Here is a 19,882-nt window from a genome sequence, read left to right as displayed (position 1 = left end):
AGAGGAGGAGAAGAATGCAAAGAAAAAAAAAGGGGAGAAAAGGGACGAGAGGGAGGAAGAAACCCAACGAAAAAAAAAGAATTGAAAAAAGACAAAAAGACAACAGAGAAAAAAGAGAAAAAAAAGAAAACAATAAACTGAAGAAAAAGAAAAAAGAAAGAAGAAGAAAAAAACAAAAAAAAAAGGAAGAAAGAGACGAAAGGAAAAGAAAGAAAAGAAAAAAAAAGAGAAAAGAAAAGAGGAAGAAGAGGACACAAAAAAAAATGTCAAATAAGAAAAAAAAGGGTCTGGATTTGTGTTTTTTCCTACAATTCCTGCTTTGTTTGAGGTCTATATCTGTGTTCTAGTTTGCTGGGTAATATATTAAACAAACGGAAAGGATACTGGAATCTTTTAATGATTCATGACATTATAATGATTGAATGCAGCTCGCATTAAGTGATTTATTTAAGAATCACAATATTCAAGAATCAAAGTCACATACAGGCGTCTGTCCCGCAGAAGTACACGAAGAGCTGAACTCAGCAACATTGTGAGGATGTCTTATCAAATTGCGGGTTTCCTCTATCATAACAAAAATATAGGATCTATGTGTAGTATAATAATGATCTTCTATTTGATAATGTCAAAATGAAAAAACCTTTTGCCCGTGAGGAGTTTTGGGTCTAATATACATACACTCAAATATAATATAAGCTAATGTGAAGATGTAGATAGATGCAGACTAATGTCCATCAGCTCCCAGTGTTTTAAACAGCAGAGAAGTCAAGGAAGGTTCCTGGCAATAACACAAAAATAATACAATAATAACAAAACATTATCTAAGCATGTTCTTTTTCAATACTTTTGAAATATTTTAAATTCCTATAAGAAAAAAAAGGAAAGAATAACGGAAGAACTAGAAGGCTGGCTTTGAGCTAGTTATTCACTTAATATAACACCAAAAATGTTCATATGTTCACACATCATCAAACAAAGATCAGGCGTCAGAGAGCAAAAGACATACCAATAATTACCACGTTTCATTACACGCCGGACCGAAAGATCTGAAGTTCCCTCATAGTCTGAAACCCACGCTGTATGTGAAAATCTGCAGAAACTATTACAAAATCAGGTTTTCAGTTGAATGTATTAAAGTTATTAAAGCTGTGTTTTTTACAGAATGCACTATATTAATATTACTGAAAGATTTTAATCACACAAACCACAAACATTTAATGATTATATAACATCATAACATTTATTGTATCTCAGTAATCAATAATTTATGATAAAATAATTTATGTGTCTACTATACTAACATAATTGACAATTATGGATCAGTTTATAGACATCAGTTGATAGTTAATAACCCCAAAGTTGGTCAGTTAACTGTAAATTAGCAGTCTAGGTAATTGTAATAAACAATCAACAACATTTCGCGACATTATGTGATCGATTCAACACCACTGACAGTATATAAACAGCAATAATTTATTATGATAGCTCAATATTAAAATAAAAACTTACACTGCATATCAAAAAACTGTCCACATGACAGTCATCAGCTTCATCAAAACCAGAAGAGCCAAAATCACATCATTTATCATTCATAAAACCATCAAGTCAAAGTGCCAGTGGAATGGGATACAAGTACAGCGCTTCACACGTTAAGTATCTGAAGGTTATGAAATACAGAAAATATCTCATAAAAATGGTGTTTGGTTTTGGACTGTCCCAAAAAACTATTCAACTCATGCAGGGGTAAGTAATTTAACATGTCGCCAAGAAAGTGGCACATACGTAACTACTAATTTACTTAATCATAATAGTAACATCTGTTAATATTGATGTTCAAACTCTACCAACTCAAAAAATTATTTTACTATTTAACTCATTTATTTAATCCCCACATTGTGAACCAACCACTGTTACCATGATTTCCACACCAACAAAAAAAAAAAATATGATATATATATCTTTAACTTTTCCTGCAAAATATTCCCGAAGTGTCATACAAGCCATTCTCTTAAATCCCAGTTAATCCACATCCAAACTGATAAAGTTTTGTTTACATAATCTATGTGATGCTTCTGTGTCTATGTATTATGTATACATAAAAGACACACTGGCCATACAGTATAAGTTCTGAAAATATTTCGCTTTCTACATGTTTGATTATTATTCAGATTCTTGTATCTTATATATAAATCTATTGTAATATATATACACTACACAATTTCTTAAATATATAATGAGCTTGACGGTAGAGATCGCGGATATAATAAGTATTAGGGTTTTATGACATGCATTCGTCCCTTTTTTTTCCTCCTTTTCCTTTTTTTGAAACTGTGATTAGAAAAATAAAAAAATCACACTACTAACACCATATTTAGACACTAATCCATCGTAATATCTAAGTAATGATGAAAACGCTCGAGGCTGACAAACATTTCCATCTTCCACTGACCATTTGTTGGAAAAAAAAAACACATAAAACGACGACAGATTTGGCAAAGGCACCTTGAGATTCTGTTCCACACAAACGTAAAAAACATGATTCAATTCAAACCAGATGGCCTGGAGCTCAAATCCTTCTGATCCAAGACTTCAGTGAGACACCGTATCATCATATATTCACTGTCTGGAGTCTCCGCTTCTATACAGACACACTCAACAGCAAGTGAACATGTTACCGACTTCCATCCGTTCATTTTGATTGTAAAATAAACACAGCCTGTAAACACATCAGGCCTGCAAAAGAAGAACGGCTGAATAAATATTAAGGCATTGTATAAAATGATGTTCTTGGTATAGGCTACACTAAAGCTCTCTTCATGAAGAATCAACACATCAGATGAGACCGTTCCGATCCCTACAGATGTGCGTCATGTGACTGTCGTGAGGGTCACGTGATGCAGAAGTGGAGGTCATGTGGACACGCTCTCTGAAACACACAGGAAAACACATGCAGTGTGCTCCCAAAAACCGTCACCACGCTCCCTAACATAGAACAGACCCAGTCCCTTTCAACACTTCACACTTATGTGGATGTTCGAATAAAATCCATAACATAAATATCATTTAAAGCAAGGAACGTTCCCAAATTTCCAAAAGTTTTGGGTTTTTTTTTAACTTTAGGTTCATTCATTATACCATTATTGTTTATATTAATATGTTTAAAAGTCGTTTTTTATTAATCATTTTATTTAATTTTTATAGTATTTTATTATTTTTTGTATTTTAATTTCATTTTATATTGTTAGTCAAGTTTGGGAGATTTTACGTGTGTGTTTTTGTCTTTTTTTACATGTCCTTAGGATTGCATGTGTTATTTCAGTTTGGAGTTTTAGTTATTTTTAGTCAAATGTTAAAACTAAATGAAACAAATGTTCCTTGGGATAACTTAAAAACCAAAAAAATGTATAGTATATGATATATATATATGTTGTGTGGTGTGTGGTGGTGGTGTTGTGTGTGTGTGTGTGTAATATATATATATATATATATTAGTTGTTGTTAAATAAAATATATCGTAAATAAATATAAAGCACTGAAATAAATATAACATTTTAGCTGGAGAAACTAACCCAAAAAGAAAAAAAAAAAAAGTATTAGAGAGAAATGTTGCATGGCCAAATAATAAAATTAATGGAAGATGAAGTACTAAATATAATATAAAATTCAATTTCAAGATTTAACACAATCAGATCAGTGTTGTAATTGTTAATTTAGAATTCTATTGTTGTCAAACTGAATGAAAATTAAATAAAAAAAAAAAAATATTAAAATATCGAAATAGAATAAAATATAAAAATATTAGATGAAAATGTAAAAAATCTGAAAAAAAATTTCTATTGGCAACTAAAACTGAAATTAAAAAAGTTAAACTTAAATTGTGAGTACTAAAATTACATATAAAATTAAAATTAAAGATCAGTGTTCTTATTGTCCAATTAAAACTATTGTTGTTAATTGAAATAAAGATATTTATGAAAAAAATGTACATTGGCAACTAACTGAAATTAAATAAGCTGAAGATGATAGTACAAAAATGACTAAAACTAAGGAAATATTTAAAGTCAAAAATGTAATAAAAGACCTACATTTTTAAAACGACACTGAATCTATAAATGTAAGAAAGCTGTCTGTTTGAGGTGGGTGTAGACTGCATGTTAAACGGCGTGATCGTGATGCTGCTGCTGTCTCTGTAGTGAGTGTGCAGTGTGTCTCTCAGGATCTGTTTGAAGGCGAAAGCAACGGTCAAGAAATCATCGCCTCGGCGGGGGTCGTGACCTTTGCACGTCTCCAGGTCAAGGGGTCGGCCGCCAGCAGGCTGCGTGAGCGTGAAGCTGGCCGTGTCGTAGCGCTCATCACTCAGTGAGCTCCGTGCGCTTACCAGCACGTCTGCGGCAGTGCGCCGTAGCAGGTTCAGCGCCAGCAGGCGGGGCTCAGCAGGCCGCCAGTCGTTGAGTCCAGCGCTCCAGCAGACCCGTCCTGCAGACGCTGACACCAGACGCTGCTTCTCGCGGCTGTCCGTCAGCGGGGGTGTGTGGTCATGTCAAAAAGCAGGAAAGTTCTGCTTCTCCCGTGCTCAGGGAAGCCCTTCTCTCCACCAGGACTCTTGGCCAGACCGCTCGCGAACGTAGTCATCTGGAAGTGCAGCTTTTAAGGGGTTCCAACGTCTAGCCTGAAAAACAACCGGCAAAACAACCCTCAAAATCCAATGAACTTTCTGTTTTACTAGGACAAATATCTAACCATCATTAAATATTTGTCCCCCTTGGACCACACAAACCAAACTGTCCAAAAACGAGATTATACATCATCGGAAAGCTGAAATAAAATATTCTTCCAGTGATGTTTATGGTTTTGTTAGGAGGACCATATTGGTCTGAGATTACAACTCTTTGAAACACTGGAATCTGAGGCGGCAAAAAAAATCGTAAATATTGAGCAGAAAATACAGCTTTACAAGTTGTTTAATAAAATTAAGTTCTTAGCAATGCATATTTACTAATCAAAAATATAAGTTTTGATATATTTACGGTAGGAAAATGTTACGTAAATATCTGGAATGGAAAAATGATCTTAACTTAAATCTATGATATTTTGTCATAAAAGAGAAATGTATAATTGTGACCATACAAATGTATTGTTGTCTATTGCTCAAATAATAACCTGTGCTACTGATGACTGCTTCTGTGCTGCAGGGACACTGATAGAGATATATACAAAAGTTTTGATGAAACTACAATTTTAGATCGGTGTTGTTATTGTTTTACTAAAACCAAAACCATTAAAAACAGCTGTTGTTGAATTGGAAAAAGAAAAGAAAACCAAAAAGGGATAGAGTAAGATTAAAATATAATACCATTTTTAACAAATTACATTATCAACTTGAAAACTGAAAAAGAAACAAAGTGTTAAAGACTAAGATTCCTAAGAACTAAAACATGTTAATAAGCAAAAGCCAGGAATATAATTTGTTTTAAAAACAAAAAATTAATAGAAAAATGACAGAAAACCTGAAAACTATGAAAGCGTAATTAAAATATTAATAAGTACAATAATAGTCATATGATATCTATGTATATAATATAATATATACGATCTATATCTAAGATATATATACCATATATATATATCCTGGGTATAGTATTTTTTATTTGAATTAAAAAAATCCTGCATAAGAGGATGAACTCAAGATTACATATACGACATCAGTGTATAGATCTAAACCTAATTCTATTAAAAGTATATGCTTACAAACAAAAAATAATATCTTGCCCTAACTGAAATTCAAAACTTAATTTAGCTATGATAGAAAACTCGTTTTTATACAATACAAGTTTTAGTAATTTAGTTGTTTTTTTAGTTGTTTGTGTGTGTGTGTGGTGTGTGTGTGTGTGTTCTGTGTGTGGTGCATGGTGTGTGGTGATGTGTGTGTGGCATGCTGTGTGGTGTGTGTGTTGTGTGTGTGTGTGTGTGTGTGTGTGTCGTGCTGTATCGTGTGTTGAGAGTGTGGCAAAGTTTATGTGTGTGTGGTGTGGCCTGTGGCGTGGGGGGGGGGGGGGGGGGGCGCTGCATGGGTGCTGTGTGTGTGGGTGTGCATGCGTGGTGGGTGTTGTGGTGTATGTGCGTAGTGAATGGTTGTGTGTTGTGGGTAATCTGTGCCTGTGGGTGCGTGCATGTGCATGTGTGTGTGTGTGTGTGGGTGCCTGGAGTGTGTGTTGTGCCGTGTGTGTGTGTGCCATGCTGTGTGCGGAGTGAGACATGTGTGTGTGTGTGTGTGTGTGATGCATGCCGTTTTATCGGGTGGTGTGTGTATGTGAGTTTGCATGCGTTATGTGTTGTTGTGTGGTGTGTGTGTGGAGGTGTGTGGTGTGTGTGTGTGCTGACGTGTGTTGGGTGTGTGATGTATGTGAGATGTGCATGGTTTGCGTCAGTGTGGTGTTCGTGTGTGTTGTGTTACCTGTTGAGCAGCTCGTAGTCCAGCTGGCTGCATCCTCTGCCGGGTGGTCCGTGTTCTTGATGTGCTTCAGCGCTTATCCAGAAGCACGTCACCAGTGGGGACAGGCGAGGGACTTCACCCACACCTGCCAAATTGAAAACAATAAGGGGATTGTTCATTTATTAAGGGCTTGCTTCAAATATCTGTTTTGGACCCATGAGCAACTTCAATTCCATAATTCGTCCAAATATAATTAACTAAAATGTTTAATATCAACAAGATTACCACACATGAACGTCATTTTTAAAAATACATTTAACGTTTTTTTTTTTACATTGTATATATTAATAGCCTGATTCTGAATGCTATAGTCTGGGTGATATAGTGACTTCACATTTGAAACAGACCAATACGCGACTTTCCCCCAACTATTTTAAAGGGGTACAATGCTGTTTTGCATGCACTCATGAGTTGTTTATGCTAAGCATGGACAAAGTTTCAAAAAAACAATTTTCGGACATATGAAAGAGTATTTCACTGTGGCAAAAATCTTATTTCCGGGTTTCGTACAAGTTTCGGAGAGTTTTTTCGATCATGGAGTTTTATAAACAAGGCCCAGTTCGACGCTGGATTTTCACAAAGGTTTGATAATGAAGATGGAGCGGGTCCCAGCTATAAAAGATCCCGGTCGTGATTCAGAAACTGCAGACGGTAAGTGAAACTGCATCAAAATGATGTGATTGGTTGCCATTTGTGCTCAAGTGCTCGTCACTCTTAGCTCCGCCCACAGCACCTCTAGGAGCTTGGCTTTTTCCGGAGGAGAATCATAAAGCTGTATCTTTTCTTTATAATATGATAAATGAAGACTTTTTGGAGATATGAAATATCCAGTACTACTCTATAAGTACTCAAGAGTAACATGAGATTGAGTGATGATGACTGTGTTGTGTAAACTCCCTTTAAAAGCTCAGAATGAGTATATTGTCTCCGACAGGGTTGTGTCAGAATCCGCACCGAGTCTATTATGCACTTCAGTCTGGTGCAACTCGTTATTTCAACTCCATCATCAGCTATTTAAACATTCAACTGAACTACTACTAGTTCTTAACAAGACTGTTGAACAGATGATGTGCTGTACTTTATCAAGCGGTTTAGATAAATCCAGACATTCTGAAAGGAAATGTGGACATTTCCATCTCATCATCTCAAGTGTGTAATGCAAATGAGCTCTGATTGTTGTCCAGCAGCAGTGAAACACTTAATGACAGACTACACATCCGGTTCTGGCTAGGTTGGTTTCAATCGACTGTATAGTCACTCACACAATAAAATGAAGATGCTTCACACACCCTGCTGTTTGCCACAAGAGATCGGGTGTGTTTAACTTAACTTAAAGCACAGGAGCATTTGCATTGTGTTGCCTGGTGTTCCGGAACCTACTAAAACTCAAACAACAGACTGGAGATACACTTACACTGCCAGCCAAGACTTTGGGAAATAGTTCAGATATATAATGAGTCTGAAAGAAGTCTCTTCTGCATTTATTTGATCCAAAATACAGTTAAAAATGTTTAAATATTTTTCCAATCTAAAAAAAAGCTGTTTTCTATGGTGAATATCTGTTTAACTGTAATTTATTTCTGTGATGCGCAAGCTGAATTTTCAGCACATTACTCCAGTCTTCAGTGTGATGATTAATTTCGCATCATTAAACACACTGTTGTTTTCATGTTTATCTCTGTTTTAGGCTATGCTGTGAATCAGTGTGTATTGATAAGCCGCTATAGAAAAACACGCGTGACTCGTCTTCACCTTGCGGTCGCAGTAGTTTCCTCTTGCGTGACGCTCTGCGGTTCGAGCTGAATGCGTCCTCTCAGCGCCAGCTCCACCAGAATGCAGGCCGCGCAGGCCTGACGAGATGCTGTCGTTCCAGAACGACGTGTAGCCCTGCGTTCACATCAAACACAAGTCATCACCAGATATCACACCAAATGAGAGAACACATTCAGAAATGAGTGCTATATACAAATGTGATCTAGAGATTTTCATGCAAGGTTGGAGATTAAGTGTTCTGCACCCTTTCTTTTTCTCTGGCGTTCAGTTTAAGCAACTTGTTTAAACCAAGCAAATAAAGAAAAAAATTGGCAAGATTTGGTGCACAAATCACAATGTGCTCGGAAGGGTTGTTAAAGTTGTTAATGATCTGCTGATGTCAGCCGAGTTCTGGACTTTTATCTCTACTTATTTCTACTTACTCGATTTACCCGGCCTTTGATACAAATTCCTCATCAAGTTCTCATCAGATTAGACTACTCTCTCACAGGCTATAACTGGTGCCCCTCTTAGCTAGTTAAGATCTTATCTCTCTGGGCGCACATCAATTTGTTCAACTTTCACTTACGTTTCAGGCTGTTACAGCTGGTGTTCCTCAAGGCTCCTGTTTTTGGGCCCTCTTTTATTAATTTATTAAATAATTCATCACTGCCCCTTGGTTACATTTGTAGGAACATATGGCATCAGTTTTTCATTGTCTATGCTGAAGATACCCCAGCTTTATTTTGTCTTCTAAGTCAAATTCTACCCTTCTTTCTTCCGCTCGTTTGGCGTTGCTTAGAAGAGATTAAACCTGGTTTTCGCGTAACTTTTCTCACTTTCTTTAAAGCTCTTCATAATTTTGCGCCGCCATAATCTCTCTGATTTTGTTTCATATTTACCATCCCGAACGTACACCTCTAGATCTTCTTCATCTGGTTCCCTTGTTGTACCTTCTGTTCGTTTAGCTACTATGGGGGCTAGGGCATTTAGTTCTGCTGCTGCCTAATCTCTGGAATTCTCTGCCACAATCTATAAGAGGACAGTGACTGTCTAGACTACTTTTGATAATCCTAACACTAAACATATAGTACGTACATTAGTAGTTAATATTACCAGTACTCAGTACTAAATGGATAATTACACTGTAACAAGAACAACCTGAAAAATAAAGTGGAACCCAAAATTAAGATACTTGTAAATGGATTAAAATTACATTTTAAAAAATAGTCGTTACTGAGATTACAATTTATTGTTATTAGGATTACACAATTACATATTATTTACACCACAATAGCAAATAATTTTTTTTTTTTTTATAATTATTGTTTCTCCCTATTCCTCTATTTTAAAAACTTCCTTTCTAAAATAGCCTGCTGCCTATATACCACGCAGAAAGTCGCAAGTTTTGTGGGGCGATTCACAACAGAGATCAGTTCATTAGTCAGATGTCTAACACAAGCCGATTGAGGAACTGCTGGATTTACAAAATCATTTCACCTTAGGAAGTGTTTCAAACATTGCTTCAATTACTGATGAACACCTCAATTTTTTATTTGAATGATCACTGTCAGTAGTTTATTTTACCACGCATTACTTTGGAAGGCTTTTGTATTTGAAACACATTCAAATGCACAAATTACTTTCTCATTCACACATCTAAAGCGTAGAGTTGCACCATGTCTGATGTCTCAATGCAAACAAGCTCTGACCGCACACAAAGCAGTTTAATGCCAGGGAAGACCTAAAAACCACATGTTGTTTATTGGGAGCATATAAAGTGGTCGCTTCTGTAAAATAATTTAAACAACAGAGTGAAGACAGATGAGCTGAACTCAGAAAAACTGGAGGTAGTACTTGATGTTCCAACTGAACTTTAGATGAGTAAATTAATGCATGGAAAAAGAAAAAACTTTTTTTGCAGTGTTGTTTGGTAATGCTGGTTTTTAATGTTTCATGGGTTTCATTCCATAGGCGTAATAGCGTTTTTCTAACTGACAAACTGTATTTCTAGATCGCCTTACCCGCCTAAACCTGCCCCTCAGCACTAAACTAAAGGCATTTTTTACATTTTGAATAAAACATTGTTTGTAATATATGTTGTTAAAACGCGATTGTACTTCTGACAAACTAAGGAAATTTCCTCATCGTAAACATGTTTATATTCTACTACCCATGCCATTATACAAATCTGTGTTCCTCATAAATCACCTAAAAAACATGACACACACACACACACACACCTAAGCGCAAACGACACACACACACACTACACCCCCACACAAACACACATATATATATATATAGGCAAAGGATAAGACGGATACTAGTTTTTAATAGTCACCAAGTTCTGAGTGAAAAGTTTGTTGAGGACGACGTTTACCCAAGAACAAATGCAGAGACACACCTGCAGAATTCCAACAAGCTGAACACACTCCTTGCGATTATCATTCAAAAAACTCATACCAGCCGAACCATATACGGTAATCCGAACATCTATCTGAGTATCTCTCCAACTGATTATATAACTGTTAGAGTGATATCTGTATAGCATACACCATAGACTTCATCCAATTAAACGTGTGCATCTGCTTACTTCATCTTAGGTGTGAATTATTTGGTTTTATTTGAAAAAACAGAAACATTCTATCTACTATCTCCTCTATCTATTCTCTCTATCTATCTATATATCTATCTATCTGTGGTGGACATAATCTCCTGTACTTTCCACTTTGCAAAACATTGGGTTTATCAGCAATCGAGTCACTGTACAAAACCACCTTCTTAACGATGTGTTGGCAATGATGGAGCACAATCATGAAAAATAATTTGAAGAGTCAGATGCAAAAAAGCCTCTCTAAGTGGCCTTATAAATGGTTCTTCTAAATTGAGCATTTTTATTATGGGGAAGTCTCCTACAGTATGGGTAGCTTCAGTACTTTCACTTGAATGGCAATGAATAGGTTCTTTTGCATATGAACCCCCCACATTTGTATTTTTTGGCACACAATGTAGAGCATACAACTATAACATAATTTAAAATATTTGGTCTTTACCAAAATTTAACCCCTGCATGTAACATAGATAGCCTCTTCTAGTTCAAAAATGTTTTGCCTAGATTTACTACTGAACTTTTTTCACCTGTGGTTTAACTAATCAGCAGTAAAAGCCGGTTCGTAACTCACCTAAATATGTTTGGGGGATTTGTGTTAGATGTTACCTTATTTTTAAACATCTCGTCTTTGGCTTATTTCAGGTTATTTGTTTCGAAGAGCTCCAATTGTATTGATTATCGTGAATCATTGGATGACTTCCATACTCTGCTTGTCTCCCTTGATCTCAAGATAAGAGTGGATAACTACTGCTACTCATAAATTCAGGCAACCAACTGGACCTTATTCACACACGACACTGCTCCACTGAGCAGGTACTGGGTTACTCCACTGCACACCTCAGATCACTCATTCCTCCTCAGTTCTTAAACTCAAACATGGTTTCCTGGACACATCACTTACCTCTCCAGGTGGTCATCGGTCGACGGTAACCTACACTCACATCTCACCCTTCCCAAGCTATCTGCATATGGGTTCATCTTGGCTTCCTCACCCTGAACACTTATCATCTGCTTGATTTTACCCAGTGCTACTAATACGTCCTGCTCCACTCTGAATTTTCCTTTCCCTCCTCGCTCCTTGTCCTACCTCCTCCCCCTCCTTCATCAACTCTCAACAGCTGACAACTTTGCCACATTCTTCAATTATTGAAATTAAAACCATCATTGCACAAAGTTCTCCAACCAACAAACTGTCCAAGCAAATATCACCAGCACACATCCACCTCATTCACATCATTAACATTCCCTCCACCACTGTTGTTTTTTTCTCCCTTCATCAGTTAGACAGGCTGTATAACTTAACAAAACCAAGGGGCGCGGGTGTGATCCAAGCTCTTTTAGAAGAACTAAAGACCGGTTCCCTTCTTCCTTTCATTGCCAACACACTCAAACAAGCTGTGTTCCACCAAGTCTCTGCCGTTCGCACACAGAACAACCTCCTTGCCAGCACCCAGGTCTGGCGTCAGAAGTGGACCTTCAGATCGAGACTGCCGTGCTCTCAGTTGTTGAAGCACCTAGACTGGCAATACGAGCAGAATCCAAACTTCCATACGTATTCTTGCTTGATCTGTCCGCCTGCTTTTGACACGGTTAACCAACCAAATCCTCCTGTCCCACCTACCTGCTGACAAAGGGCATCTCAGGAACCGCATATCTCAGTGTTTTGAGTCTTAACCTCTCAGATAGGTCCTTCAAGTATCTTGGAGCAGGTGATGGTGTCCAAGGCGCAACATCTAACTAGCTTGGGTGCCTCATGGCTCAGTTTCTTGGACCCCGTCCTATTCCTCTGTCTTACATGTCTCAGTAGTTCTGTCATTCAGAAACATGGCTTTTCATAACCACACTGCTTTAGCTGATACACTCAACTCTAACCTCTCATTCCAATCCTGATGATCCGATGATAGCTTGCTCTCATCTCATCTCGTCTAACAGACATTTCTTGCTGTATGAAGGACCATAACCTTCAACTCTCCACCTTGCCGCACCCCCCAACAAAAAAAAAAAAAAAAAAAAAAAAAACAAAAAAAAAAAAAAAAAAAAAAAAAAAAAATGAAAGAAAAAAAAACACATCCTCCCCCCCCAAAAAAACCAAAAAAACCCCCCCAAAAAACACCCCCCAACCCAAAAAAAAAAGACATGCAACTGCTTGTGGTTCCAGCAAACCCATCGTTTCATCACAATTTCACCATCCAGTCAGGAACAGATCAACCATAAACTCCATTCCAAAACAGCCATAAACCTTGGAGTTATGATTTGTGATCACATTAAGCTTACCTCCCCACAATACCGAACCAAACCCAAAACCGTGACCGCCCAAATGTCAATACTACTGAACCGTGAGAAACTTTGAACCATTACACCCCACTGTCTGTCTCGCTGCATTTTAAAAGTCAGTATTTACGATTAGAAAACTACACAACACTGTACACGTATATAAAATATCTGTACATTCATTAACCACTTACCTTTTTTCTTCTTTATATTTCTACTTTATATAGTGCATTATATAATTTTCAGTTTTTTCTGATATTAGTGTTTATTATTCCTATTGCAGTGTCTCCACTATCATGTATGTTGTTTGCACTATTTCTGTATCTTTTTCTTCTTGCACTGGAAGCTCGAGGTCAAATTCTTTGTTTTTGTAAACATACTTAGTAATAAAGCTCTTTCTGACATGTGAATTGTTTTTAAAATGCAAAGCTCATTTTTTTTTGGCAGTGTACTTCTCCTTTCGTGGGTTAATACTCCATTCTCTCCTTGTGTGGTTTTACTGTGATCTCTGGTCAACCAGATAAATAGAAAGATAAAGAGATCTGAAAACGCTTGGTAAACCGGTCGAACCTGGATCTTAGCAGAATAACACGAGTAGCACTTTTCCCGTTTTCAAACCGCATGAGCTCCTTGGACTGAAAGACCTAACCTGACCAGTCTTACCAGTACGAGTGTGTGTGTGTGTGCGAGAGTGTGAGTGTGAAACCTCTTTCTCTGTGAGCCCCGCCCGCAGGATCTCCTCCATTCAGAGTGAGTCTCAGTGATTTGGAGCCCCCCCCCCCCCTCGGTGTCCTGTTCCCTCATCCTGTGCTGTCTGTTTTATCCCTCCTTCTCCTCAGCGTTACTCCATCGCGTCCGCTGGAAGCCTCAGAGCGGCCGGTTTCCTCTTGGTCAGTGGTGGTCATTCCTCCATGCTAATAAAACCTCCCTCAAACAGTCCCACTATCATGTTTAACAACCACGATCACCCCAGAAATCAACTCCTTAGGAGTCACATTTACCCTCTAAAAGCACAAGTAAGCATACAGGTCCAAAGAGAATCCAGAAACCACTCAAGCAGCTGGAAAACCTTATTTGTTTCTCTACATTTGTATCAGGGTTTATCTATAACGAACTTAAATTAAAGAAAATTCCACCAAAAAGCAATTCCAAAATCACCACACCTCTGCCAGTATTTATAAATTAATAATGACGTCCAATGTGAGATGTTTGTCTGTTGAAACTGTGTTCACTTCCCTGTACGGTAGAAAGCGCAGCACTGCACTGTGGACACGGCCCCCATCACCGCTCAACCAATCAGTGATACACTCGAGCCGGTCTCTACTCCAATCCCGAACTCTCGACGCGGACTGAATACCGTGCGCACCTGTTCGTTCACTGACGTCATAAGGATCAGGGATCACAAAACCGGAGACTTCATACAATCTGGAAATCTAACCTAAGACTGACCTGACGTTTTATCACCAAAACAGTCTGTTATTGATTATGTCTTTAACTGATTTTTCTGAACATTTCTGCCGGATTGCACATACACTGACAGTCACCACTGATCAGGCTACTACGAAATATTGTAAAAACTTCATTTTCGTTAACGTTGCTTTGCAACAGTTTGTATCGTAAAAAAGCGCTATACAAATAAACTTGAATTGAATATGACATTATTTAGTCCTAAAATAATCCATTTTAAGTAGATTTATTTAATTTTAAAATAAGTTCCTAATGATTGAGAGTGAGTTCCTATAACTAAAATAAAATCGTACACGATCCGGTCATAAATTCTGTACATTTCCCTCAATATATATATATATATAGTATATATATATACATATATATATATATATATATATATATATATATATATATATATATATATATATATATATATATATATATATAATAATATATATATATATATATATATATGTATATATATATATATATATATGTATATATATATATATATATGCTATATATATATATATATATATATATATATATATATATATATATATATATATACGTATATATATATATATATATATATAGTATTAATAGTTAAACTCTAAACACGTAGATATGTTTTGGAATCCTGGTGTAGAGAGTTGTATGCACAAGCAAATCACGTGTGTTTTGATTTTAAAAACGAATGAGAAGCGCTCGATTCTGTTGACTCGAACAGCGCCATCACGCAGCAGTCAGCAGGTGAAAACCTTGTTTATTTAATGCCAAATCATCTTATACACAAGAAACTGGTATTGAGTTGATTATATTTCTTCCGCTTTAACTTTCTGATCCGTGGTCACACCGTACAGTGAAATGGCTTTAACTATCATTTATAAGTCTTTAAACCATTGCGTAATCACGCTGCGCCTTCCTACATTGGCCACTTCCACTGTGAGTCCCGCCCATTGCCGCTTACGTCAGATGCGTCATTAGCCATCTTTGCGGTGAGGAATTAGTGCCGCAATAAAATCTCCAATAATTCGCGCCTGCTTGCGTTAAAAAAACGTTGTTGCTGTTGATGGATGGACCGGTTTTATTTCCAGTGTTTGTGCTCGCGTGGGAATCATGTCGAGGAATCCGGACACGGACAAGATGGAAGATGGAGTCTCGAAGAGGAGAAGCAGGTAGTGATCAATGATGTGACATAACATAGAACCCTGCACGCGTTTGAATAACGGGGCCGTTCTGAAAACGCAGCCGTGATTTTGTAGCTCGGTAGATGCGTGATTGTTACTATTACGTACAGAAAGAAATTCGTGACTTAGCTGGGCATGGAGGTGACTAGCGGAGGCCACGGCCCACGCCGCGCGGAAATCCTCGCTCTGATTGGCTGAGCCGTCGATTCAGTCACATAGATAGCGCATTCCCAGTGGTTGGTGTTTGTTGTTATGCCGCAGCTTGTTATATTATGGAAATCGTTGGTTTTCATGACAGAAAGTGTTTCTAAAATAAACACAGTACAAAGATATAGTAAACAAAAACGGTTATTTTGGTTGCAACAAGTGATCGTTTGACAGCACTAATGAAAACAGGATCATATATAGTAATAATATTTAAAGAGTCTATATATTTATTAAATAAATGATATAAACAATATATACTATCAAATAAAATAAAAAAAACAGATTAGATTGCAGCACTGTTAATACAAACGGTCTGAACTGATGGATTAAATGTGTGTGTGTTCGCAGGAATTCTCCAGCAAACGCACTGTGGCGATGTTTACTGTCGTGAAGAGGCCAAACTGAAGGAGAAATATTCGAAGCTAGGCCCCGAAACGCGGCGGCTCGGACTTTCTGATGAGAGGGAGACTCCAGAAAGGACGTTGGAGTTTAGGTCTCTCGTCAGGACTGCACCAGTAGCTGATGGATTCCAGGCTGTTAAAGTTCACATAGCCGACCAAAAATCATTCATATTTCATCTGCCTTCCAGCAAAAATACTTTTGACTCTGGTGATTATCACATGGCGTAAGGCCAGATGAAGAGCAAAGCACGTGGTGACCGGCCGTGAGGGCATCAGAACCTGGTGACAGGAGACCAACATCCCCACACCGAGGACCTTCTCCGAGGAAAGCCACGCCGCTCGCCAGCAAACTGGCCGGATAGACACACACACACACAGAGAGCTAGTGCGGTGTTCTCTAGACGGAGAAGCAGGTAGGGCTGGGTGGTATGACTCCAGGAATGATGAAACATGACGAGCTTGAGCGTGCCGGAGCGCTCCGGACACACACACACAGAGCAGAGCCGTTGCTTGCTGTATCAGATCAAACCTGCAGTCAGCATTTAGTGGGAACTCTCAAGAAACGAATACATTTCACAAATAATCACACAGAAAGACCAGTAACACACTGAATTAAACACGAGCCTTTGAAGAACACTGAAACAAATGCTTTCTGCTTCAAAATGTAGGTGTTTAATGAAGCATATGTTAGAATATAAAACACTGAAATAATATTTTCTTGTAGCATTATTATATTAACTTCAAAAACATTTTTTTTTTTTAACTTTTTTTTTTTTTACAGTGTATTGCTTTTTGATTTGTTTTATATGTAATAATAATGATAAATAATAATAATGTTTTTTACTGTTTTGAGCTCAGACCTAACAATAAATATAAGACTTCTCATCCTTTTTTTAATTTTACTGAGAAAAATGGAAAAAAAGACAGTTTATAGTTTACAAAAAATGTATATATATATATATAATTTTCTAGCATTTCTCTTTAATTATTTATTTCTATACGGATGATGTTTCTGAAGTTACTCATACTGTTATGTCAGATTTTGGTGCCTCGCCCATCCCTACTGGACTCCTGGATCGCACACACACACACACACACACTCAGACTCACACACACACACACACACACACACACACAGACACACACACACACACACAGACACACACACACACTCAGACTCACACACACTCACACAAACACACACACACTCACTCAGACACACTCAAACACACACACTCAGACACACACACACACACACACACACACACTCAGACTCACACACACTCATACACACACACTCACACACACTCAGACTCTCTCCCACACACACAGCGCACACACACTCAGACACACACACACACACACACAACACACACACACCACTAGACACAACACACCACACACACACTCAGACCTCCCTCTCACTAAACACACACACACACACACACACACACACACGCGCACCACACTCAGACTCTCCGCACAGCACCACCCCACATGACTGTCTCTCGCAAACCCACACCACACACACACCACACATCAGACCATCTATCATACACACACACACACACTCAAACACACACACACCACCCCATCACACACAGACTCTCTCTCTCACACACACACCACACACAGTTTTGTGAGCTGACAAGTCAGATTCAGAGCTGAGGAGTGAGAAGAAACACACGAATACACCCCAGCGACTTTGTGTCTCGTTATAGCTGCTAAACACATGACTGAATGACGACAGCTATTGTGTCTCACAACACACACACACACACAACACACCGAACTGCACGCCGTGTTAGAAACCCCACTTTCTCCATCATTTCTTCCAACCGACAGTATCGTCCTCTTCCAGCATCATCTCCTCATGCAGCTGAGTTTATCAGTATTTCATCTTTATTTCTCTTAAAGAATGACTCTATCACCAAACAACATTCCCTGGTTCAAATATACAGGAAAAATTATCTCATAATTAAGCTGGTTGCAACTTATTGTTACAAAAGAAATTATTTATTGTAATTATTATATTGTTCTAAAGAAACAGATTTAACCAAACAAAAGTAAGGAGACACCAAAGGACAAATATCAGACGCTTAATGGTGCTACACTGAGTTCCTTTTCTTTATGCAATATATATATATATGGCAAAATAAAAGCCGTGACAAGCAGGTGTCTGTTTTTTCAATTGTTTGCATATTTTTTCTACACTTTTAAAAGGGATTCAGATCATCAAACAAATGATAATATTACACAAAGATAATGCAGGTAAATACAAAATGCAGTTTTTCAGAGACATTATCCACAAATAGAGAAAGCTTCGGGAGCAGTGTGAACCCTTCCAGGAACTGACCGGTCTATCAAAATTACTCCAAGAGCACAGCACCGAATTCGTCCAGGAGCTCATAGAAGACCCCAGAACAACATCTGAAGACTTGAAAAGGCCTACACACGCCTCAGCGAACATCCGTGTTCATGATTCAACAAGTAAGAGAGAGAGGGAGCGGGGCCAGGAGAAACTGGATTCCAAATGCGAGAGATCCAAGACTAAAGCCACTGCTGACAAAAAACAACTTACTTACACAGCCTCGTCTCACATTTACCAAAAAATATCTTGATTATCCCCAAGACTTTTGGGGCAAATATTAAGGTTTTGGAAGCGGCCGGTCAAGAAATCGGGAATCTGATTGAGATGCTCTGGCATGAGCGTTAAGCAGTCCTTTCATACTCCAAACCCTACGATCTGTGGCCCTGAATTAAAACAATTCTGAAAAAGAGAGCGGGCCACAATTCCTCACATAGCGGACGTTGAAGCAATCATTGTTATCAGAAACAAGTATTTGCTGCAAAGTGTAGCTACAGCCAGTTATTAGATTTAGCGGGGCATTTACTCTTTCCACGTAGTACCAGGAAGGTTTGGACAGAGTTTTCTCTTAAGCAGCTGAAACCATTTTCAAAACTGCATTTGTATTATTGCATCTTGTAATATTAACATAAAAAAAAGATTGTGACGACATGCAAAAAAAAGATTGTGACAAAGGGACTTTTTCCCAGCACTGTACAGCTGATGTGTAAATGTAGTGTGCAGGAGGTCGTTCAGATTGTGATCGTGTCCATGTATTAATGTATGTTACTGTACAGTGAATGGAGTGATGTATGAGGACACGTCCTGACGATATCAGATATACAGTGTTTGTGTGTAAGGTAGTGTTGAAATAAAAGTTTACATTAAGTTAAGCTTTGCTCTGAGATCTCCTTTTACTTCATGTAAAGAACTGAGTACTGTACATGTCCAGTAATCTGTGTTATTGTTGTTATTATGTCAGCAGAGGTCAACTAGTGACCGCGAAGTTTAGAGGTTTCTACTGAAAATTCTCACAGAAAGTAATGATTTCAAATCAGTAAGTTATGAATAATAAAAATACAAAAGGTATAAATATTTAAAATGTTCCAAAATAAAATATGAGTGTGTGTACAATTTTTACATTTAAATAAGTGAAAT

This window comes from Cyprinus carpio, chromosome B19, assembly GCF_018340385.1.
Source record: "Cyprinus carpio isolate SPL01 chromosome B19, ASM1834038v1, whole genome shotgun sequence".
NCBI classification, from domain to species: Eukaryota; Metazoa; Chordata; class Actinopteri; order Cypriniformes; family Cyprinidae; genus Cyprinus; species Cyprinus carpio.
This window is presented reverse-complemented; position numbering follows the sequence as displayed.